This window comes from Salmo trutta, chromosome 13 (assembly GCF_901001165.1).
Source record: "Salmo trutta chromosome 13, fSalTru1.1, whole genome shotgun sequence".
Taxonomy (NCBI): Eukaryota; Metazoa; Chordata; class Actinopteri; order Salmoniformes; family Salmonidae; genus Salmo; species Salmo trutta.
In genome coordinates, this window is record NC_042969.1 from 10,001,231 (window position 1) to 10,010,312 (window position 9,082).

Consider the following 9,082-nt stretch of genomic DNA (forward strand, 5'->3'; position numbering starts at 1 on the left):
ATACCGGTATACTAGAATTGCTATGATGATATACTATCATTGTATTATCGTCATCAACAATCGTGGCAGTCCTTTTCTTTTTGCCAGTTACACTGTGGAATTGCTATCACATTTGTTTTATAGTTTCCGACAGTATGGGGCAATGCGTTTCCATCTGCTGCATTCGTCAAATTGGGCCTCTGATTTGATAGAATAGTGCATTATGTACAGTCTGTAGCTAGTGGATGGCACTGCAGGCTTTAGAACTCTGTCTGATTACAAATTGATTGCAGGCCTTGAATCACTCCATTTCTGTTTATTGGTATTCCTCCGATTAAAGTCCGTCGCTTACTGCATCTGTTCCGCTCATTTCTATCTCCCTGCTGAAAAAAACGTTTATTCAATGTTTGATATTTGCATACAAATGAAGAACGTTCTGTTGAGAAGTTTTACAAATCAATGACCAGTGGTGGAAAAAGTACCCAATTGTCATAGTTAAATAAAAGTAAAGATACCTTAATAGAAAATGACTCAAGTAAAAGTGAAAGTCACCCAGTAAAATACTACTTGTGTAAAAGTCTAAAAATATTTGGTTTTAAATATACTTAAGTATCAAAAGTAAATGTAAAAGTATAAATCATTTCACATTCCTTATATTAAGCAAACCAGACGGCACGATTTTCTCATTTTTAAAATGTACGGATAGCCAGGGGCAAACTCCAAGACATCATTTACAAACTAAGCATTTGTGTTTAGGGAGTCCGCCAGATCAGATGTAGTAGGGATGACCAGGGATGTTCTCTTCATAAGTGTATGAATTGGACCCTTTTCCTGTCCTGCTAAGCATTCAAAATGTAATGAGTAGTTTTGTTTGTCAGGGAAAATGTATGGAGTAAAAAGTACATTATTTTCTTTAGGAATGTAGTGAAGTAAAAGTAGTCAAACATATGCATAGTAAATTACAGATACCCCCAAAAACTACTTAAGTAGTACTTTAAAGTATTTTTACTTAAGTACTTTACACCACTGTCAATGACTCAGGCGTTTAAAGACCAAGAAGTTTCACCTTTGTTTCCCAAGTCATTATTGGAGAAGTGTGCACATGTAAGCTAAGTATTTACTTCATGTTAACAGTACAACTTCATCATCTCCACCTCATTGTGCAACTTTAAAGAACTCTGCCAAGCTTATATAACCTGATGATACAATCAGATGACAAAAGTTCTTAGAATATTCAACATTCAGTCGTGTATCTATAGGTACAAAGATGTGCCAGTCTGAAAAGGCTCCAAGGTAGCCATTTCTGAGCTGAACACAACCATGACAGCGCTGAATTGAATTTCATTGTGGACACCAAGGCTGTGGGATGTTTGGCGCATTGTTAGAAGTCATCTTATTTCCTCCCACCGTTTCCACTTCTTGTACTGGAATCCCGAGTGGCGCAGTGGTCTAAGACATCTCAGTGCAAGAGGCGTCACTGCAGTAACTGGTTTGAATCCAGGCTGCATCACATCTGTCCGTGATTGGATTCCCAAAGGGCGGTGTACAATTGGCCCAGCTTCATCTGGGTGTGGCAGGGGTAGGCTGTCATTGTAAATACGAATTTGTTCTTAACTGACTTGCCTAGTTAAATAAATAAATAGTGTCAGTGAAGTGTGTCATGACAAACATAGGGAAGTAGTTAGATTTGTTAACTTGTATTTAACAGAGCCTGTTGTTTATGTCAAGTACATGTAAAACGTAAGTATGATTACAGCAAGCTTCTCAGTACTTCTGTTAAGAAATATTGAATCAATTTTACTGGAGCTGACTTCATTCTACAAAAGTCCTTGACAGCTTGAAAAGCAGATTGAGATATACAGTATAAACAACTTGTTCATTTGTACAGGTGTATTCATGAAGAGGATGTTGGGTGAAGTTCAGGACCAAAGTTACATAACATAATTTCCCACAACGGAAAAAAATGAAAGTTAGTGAACACAATTTAGAATAGATTTACACCTCTCTTTTGTCTACTTAACAGTGCGTCAATCTCTACATGTTTTTAATTGGTTGTAAAAATGATACTCAATTATACTTAATTCTCAGTTTCATGAAGAAAGACCATAGTGGCCCACCAACTTTAATTCAATATATACACCCATTGTAATGCTATTGGGGTTTGGGTCATCCAAACTGTGTTTGGAACAAGTCGTCTAAATATGTATATTTCCCTAAAAGAAGACCAAAAAGTCCACAGGCTTAGATTTAATGAGCAATATCTTGAAAAATAAAAGACGTCGTTGGAGGCCAAAATGGAAATGATGAGCCAAAGTAGAACAAAACAGACAAGCAGTGGATGGAAAAGGGTTTTCCTCTTGTCTCTGCTTTGTACGACTGAGAATTGACCCATGTCTCATTAAAAATGCCCTTTCTTTCTCTGTTCCGTCGTTTTTTTGTGTGCCTGAGCAGTAATTTGTTCCAGGGGCGTTGATGCGCATGTAGTGCATAGCACCCTAATGGATATGTGAGGGGGTGGTCTGTCCTCTGAGGGCCTGGCAGTAGCTCCTACCTATGACTCAGCCATTCAGAGCTGGCCTGCATACAGGTTTCTCTCTCTTCCTGTTCTGATCACTGTTTCAAGGCGATAAAGTGTGCTGTTAAAACATGCTTTCATAAAAGCCCACTTTTGTTATGTGTTTGTCTGTTATACAGTTAGAGTACAGCACATATTGCAGGTAGTTGTTCATAATGAAAGGCTTCTGTTAATCACAGTCCCCGGTTATGACAAACGAATAACATCAACGCTCACTGAAAATAACTCACAAATACTATTAGATTACAAAATAAATATATTGATTTATTGTACATATAAGTAAGTCACTGCCAAAATAAGGGAAACACCAAGATATTTATTTAACCTTTATTTAACTAGGCAAGTCAGTTAAGAACAAATTCTTATTTACAATGACGGCCTACACCGGCCAAACCCAAACGACGCTGGGCCAATTGTGCGCAGCCCTATGGGACTCCCAATCACGGCCACTTGTGAGACAGCCTGGAATCGAACCAGGGTCTGTAGTGACACCTATAGCACTGAGATGCAGTTCCTTAGACCGCTGCGTCACTCGGGAGCCCCATAATGGGGCAATTAAATGTAAAGTATCTTAATAGGGTGTTGGGCTGCCACGAGTCAACAGCTTCAATGCACCTTGGCATAGATTCTACAAGTGTCTGGAACTCCCCATTCCAACTCCACTCCACAAGAAATACCATCATTTGGTGTTTTGTTGATGACGGTGGAAAATGTTGTCTCAGGCGCCGCTCTGAAATCTCCCATGAGTGTTCAATTGGGCTGCAATCTGGTGACTGCGACGACCATGGCATATGGTTTACATCGTTTTCATGCTCATCAAACCATTCGGTGACCACTCGTGCCCTGTGGACGGGGGAATTGTCATCCTATGGGGGCATAGCATTGGTTGTCAAAATAATGGCCTGCCCACCATTTTTATACATGACCCTATGCATGATGGGATGTTATTTGCTTAATTAACTCAGGAACCACACCTGTGTGGAAGCACCTGCTTTCAATATACTTTGCATCCCTCATTTACTCAAGTGTTTCCATTATTTTGGCAGTTACCTGTATATCCTTTCTTTCAAGTGCTGTAAACACAGCCAACCCACACACATACATACAAACTACACATGCTGTAGCTGCACCACTCACAATACCAAAGCTAGCATAACATTACATTTTTAGTCATTTAGCAGACGCTCTTATCCAGAGCGTCTTACGGTAGTGAGTGCATACATTTCAACATGCAATTACAATGCTACATGTGTTGATTTGGTTTAATTTACTGCATATTTGAGGGGTGGAATAAACATAGGAGAAAACTCTCAGAAGAGAACCAATTAGGAACGATCTCAGGTTGGCTAAAACCTGTTAGTGACGCTCAGAAGCTGTTGTTGAGGCAACACTCCATAATTAGTGTGGCTTTCAATTAATGATTATTCTCCACTGAAGTGTTGTTATGCAGCGAGTGCCACTTATGCAATTTTCAATATCCAGTCAACATATCAAACATACACTCCTCTCTGTATTTATTTGCACAGTGAAGCTAAAATGTAAAAATGTGTCTCTATTCTCCAGCATTTTGGAATTGAGTTCAAATATCTCACATCTGGCAACAGTACAGAATGTCACCTTTTATTTTAGGGTATTTTCATACATACTCTATCTGTTTTACCGTTTAGAAATGAAATCACTTCATGTATCTAATCCCCCCCCATTTGAGAATGTCACAAGTATTAGGACATTCTCTTATAATGTATTAAAGTAGGCAAACGTGTAGTATTTGGTCCCATATTCCCAGCATGCAATGACTACATCCAGCTTGTGACTCTACAAACTTGTTTGATGCATTAGCAGTTTGTTTTGGTTGTGATTCAGGTTATGTTTTGCTCAATAGGAACTGAACGGTGAACGGTATTGTGTCAATTTGGAGTCACTTTTATTGTAAATAAGAAGTCTACATTCTACATGAATGTGGATGCTACCATGATTAGAAATAATCCTGAATGAATAGTGAATGATGATGATTGAGAATGTTACAGAGGCCCAAAGATCACACCTCCCAAAGAATGCTAACCTCCCCTGTTATTGGTAATGGTGAGAAGTTAGCATTTTTGGGGGGGGGGGATGATCTCTGTGCCTCTGTAACTTTCTCACTCATCATTGTTGACGATTCATTCATGAATCATAGGAAAACATTTGACCTCAAATCCAAAATGCTGGAGTATATAGACGAATGTAAACATTTTAGCTCCGCTGTCCAAGTAAATTTGGAGGGGAGTGTTTCGGCCATTAATTGAATGTCCCATGTGCCTAGGCTTACATATTTGGTAAAAAAAATAAAATATATATATATATATATAATTTAAATGTAGCAGAGAACTTACGTCAAAGAAACCTTGACAAAGAGGATGCATTATGTGTGGGATGCAAAACCAAAGAAAACATTTCCACGCACGTCTCCTCTTGTGTGGGACATCCATTTCACAGGACACCTATCTCTCCTTTAAACCCCACTGACCTCACAGAAAGTCAAAATAAACAGATAGGAAAAGATCTTGCCTGTAGTTCCATTTATATGTTAATCTGTTGCAGCCTTGTTCTTGGGCCCTTGAGTGATTCTCGTTTAAGGCAAGGTAATGAATTCAGCTGGATATATTCTACCGGTCATGTAGAGCCTATACATGCTTTTACCACAGAGGCAATCCATCACTGTGTACGTCCTGCGATGCATTGGGTTCAAGCCTCTATAATTGTCCCATTTATTTAGAAGATAACTGGTGTAGAGCCAAATGACTGTTGAATTTAAATCAGCCTTGAAACCATGGCTAATCATAATCGTATCCTGAGGACAAACATATGAATTTGCCTTTTGTCCAGTGCGAAGGATATACTGTACGTTCCTATTTATTTCAAACTCACGCTGAAGGTGAAGAAGAAAGGGGAAGTGATATTCTTCATGAACTACTAACTAAAACCCAGCACTATTGAGTCTTAACATTTGCATGATGGATTGTACCTTTTGTCAAAGTGAAGGAGCATTGGACCTGCGCTTTTTCACCCCCTCAAACACTACTGTACATAAAGGAATTTCAACACACACTGTGAATTTGAGCTCATATGACACATGAATCCTTCCACGTGTGTGTGATATCCCTTCTAAGCTCCATGTAGCCCACATACGCAGATGCTTGAAAAGTCAAACCCAACATATTTGTCTCAATTACTCATTCCAAATAAACAGTGTGGAACTATCATTTGAAACCAGTTTCAGACACGATCAAAGGGACAAAAACTAATTGTTTCACACATCTATCAAGAAAAGTACACAGCACTACCCAGAGTGGTGTAGTCTAGGTTAAAGTACAACCCAAGGTTATGTGTTGTACATGTATTTATGTCCACCGCAATTCAATTTGACTACCACAAACTACCAAAGTGCAATTGTGGCACATGTATGTGTACACACAGTCTGCAGGTCAAATAAACCCAGGCTACTTGAGAGCCCTTACCTCTTCCACAGCCGTGCCTCTGTGGCTAATGAGTTCAGACTCTATGTGCTGCTTGGCTGCCCGGGGCAGCAGAGGGGGGCCCCTTTACAAGGAGCCAAAGGTACTGACCTGGAATAGGGGTTGCTAATAAAGAGAGGGGAACGTAAGGGGCCACGGGGCCAGTGAGAATGTGCATTTGTGGAGCGCTGAGTCGGAAGGTCATGCACTGATTGTGCTGAATGACGGTCAACTTTGAGGGTCAGTCAATGATTTCGAAGGGGGTTAATGCACGGCTGGATGGGGGTGGCAGGTTTTGACGGGGCGGTCAGCGAGCAGGGCAACATGTCTGTCTGCACACTTTGGCTGCCCATGAGTTAGCCCTTTCTGTCTCGCCAGTTTGTCATCGGGAGACTATTCAAATATATGTTTCTTCGGCCATGGAGTCATGGGGATAGTGGGTTGGTTAAAATAACTCTTAATGGTGTCTAATACCCTCAGACAGGTTTGGGCTATGTAAAAGATTGTCTAGACCCACGAATTCACTTCCCCTGGTTACTTTACTATGTTGATTTCCCAGAACCTTCCATACTCATTCTCAATTCCCTCATGCACGGCAACTGCGTTTAGTTTCTTCTCCAGAATTCTCCATCTGTCCCAGGGCCCCGTTACACCCAGGACTTTGATTCGCTTGACACGCCGTGGAGAGCAGCGCAGCGGAGTCCTGAGCTGAACCCTGCAGCAGTCGGCGAGGACTGTTTGCTGACAGAACACCAGGGAGAGAAAGAGTCTCCGCTGCCAGCGCTACTAAAATCCCCCAGCTCCCCGCTGTAATAGCTCAAACAATAAGCTGTGCATGTAGCTATTCAATATGCATAAATGCGTGCGTTGAGGTATTCCTCAATTTTGTGGTTGGATAGCGAATGATATGTTCGATTGAGTCTCTATCTCGTTCCGTTGTGCACAATGTTTATAGCTGAAAGGGGGAAGGCAAATCCGTTGATGATCATTCCCAGCTGTCTCTGTGAGATTCCAGTGCCCCTTGTGTCCCAAACATGTGAAAAAGAGAAGCTATCACAAGCTACAGTATCAAATACTGTAAACAGCAGTTAAATGTAGCCCTCTGTCTTGGCCACTGGGACGGTTGGGCTGTAATGCAGTACTGTTTATTGTCTTTGGCTTCATCTGTAATGAGTAATGACGTCTGTGTGGTACAATGGTACAAGGGTACTGAATATGGGCTATTCACATACTTAAGGCCAGCCTTTCAAAACGACTGTCTCCTCAGAGACTGCACATCATTTACAAGTATTGTGAAGAAATTACAGATATGAATGTTCAGTCATGAGGGTATAATCAGAAAGGGGGGCAAATATATACGATGCCGTGAAAAAGTATTTGCCCCCTTCCTGATTTTCTCTATTTTTGCATATTTTTTGATGCTGAATGTTATCAGATATTCAACCAAAACCTAAAATGAGATAAAGGGAAGCTGTTTATAAATAACAACAACAAAAAATCCTCTGTGTGAAAAAGTAATTCCCCCTGACACTCAATAACTGGTTGTGCCACCTTTAGCTGCAATGACTGCAAACAAATGCTTCCTGTAGTTGTTGATCAGTCTCTCACATCGCTGTGGAGTAATTTTGTCCCACTCTTGCATGCAGAACTGCTTTAACTCAGCGACATTTGTGGGTTTCTGTAACGCCCTGGCCATAGAGAGGGTTTTTTTGTTCTTTATTTTGGTTAGGCCAGGGTGTTACATTGGGTGGGCGTTCTATGTTCTTTTTCTAGTTTTTTTTGTATTTCTTTGTTTTGGGCCGTGTGTGACTCCCAATCAGGCACAGCTGAAGTTCGTTGTTGTTGATTGGGAGTCACACATAAGGAGCAGGTTTTTCCTTTGGGGTTTGTGGGTAATTGTTTCCGTTCAGTGTTTCACCTGACAGGACTGTTGGCTGTCAGTTTCTTATTTTGTATTTGTATAGTGTTCCATTTTATAATTAAATATGAAGAACACTAACTCCGCTGCGTTTTGGTCCACTCTCTCTTCAGACAGCCCTTACAGTTTCAAGCATGAACTACTCGTTGCAAGTCCTGTCACAACATCTCAATTGGGATCAGGTCTGGACTTTGACTAGTCCTTTCCAAAAATTATAATTTATTTATTTTTAACCATGTACATGTAGACTTGATTGTGTGTTTTGGATCATTGTCTTGCTGCATGACCCAGCTGCGCTTCAGTTTTAGTCCACAGCCAGATGGCCTGACTTTCTCCTGTAGAATTCCCTGATGCAGAGCAGAATTCATGGTTCCTTCTATTAAGGCAAGTCGTCCAGGTCTTGAGGCAGCAAAGCATCCCCAAAACCATCACACTGCCACCACCATGCTTGACCGTTGGTATGAGGTTCTTACTGTGGAATGTGTTTGGTTTTCGCCAGATGAAATGGGACCCATCTCGTCCCAAATAGTTGACTCCAGTTTTCCAACATGCATCTGGAACCACCTGGATGATCATCAAGACTCCTGGAAGAACGTTCTATGGACAGATAGGTCAAAAGTATAACTTTTTGGATGACATGGGTCCCATTGTCACGTGGCTGTGGCTTGCTATATAAAGCAGGCAGACAAGCAGTGAGGCAGTCAGTTACTGTCAATTGAATGTTAGAACGGGCAAAACGAGTGACCTAAGAGACTTTGAGCGTGGTATAATCGTCGGTGCCAGGTGTGCCGCTTCCAATATCCCAGAAACGGCCGGCCTCCTGGGCTCTTCACACACGACAGTGTCTAGGGTTTACCGAGAACGATGCAACAAACAAAAAACATCCCAAAAAAAATCCAGTCAGCAGCAGTCCTGTGGGCGAAAACAGATAGTTGATGAGACTTCGAAGGAAAATGGCAAAAATCGCGCAAGCTAACAGGCGGACCACAAACAGGCAAATAACGGTGCAGTACAACAGTGGTGTGCAGAACGGCATCTCGCAACACACAACTCGTCGGTCCTTGTCACAGATGGGCTATTGCAGCAGACAACAACACCGGATTCCACTCCTATCAG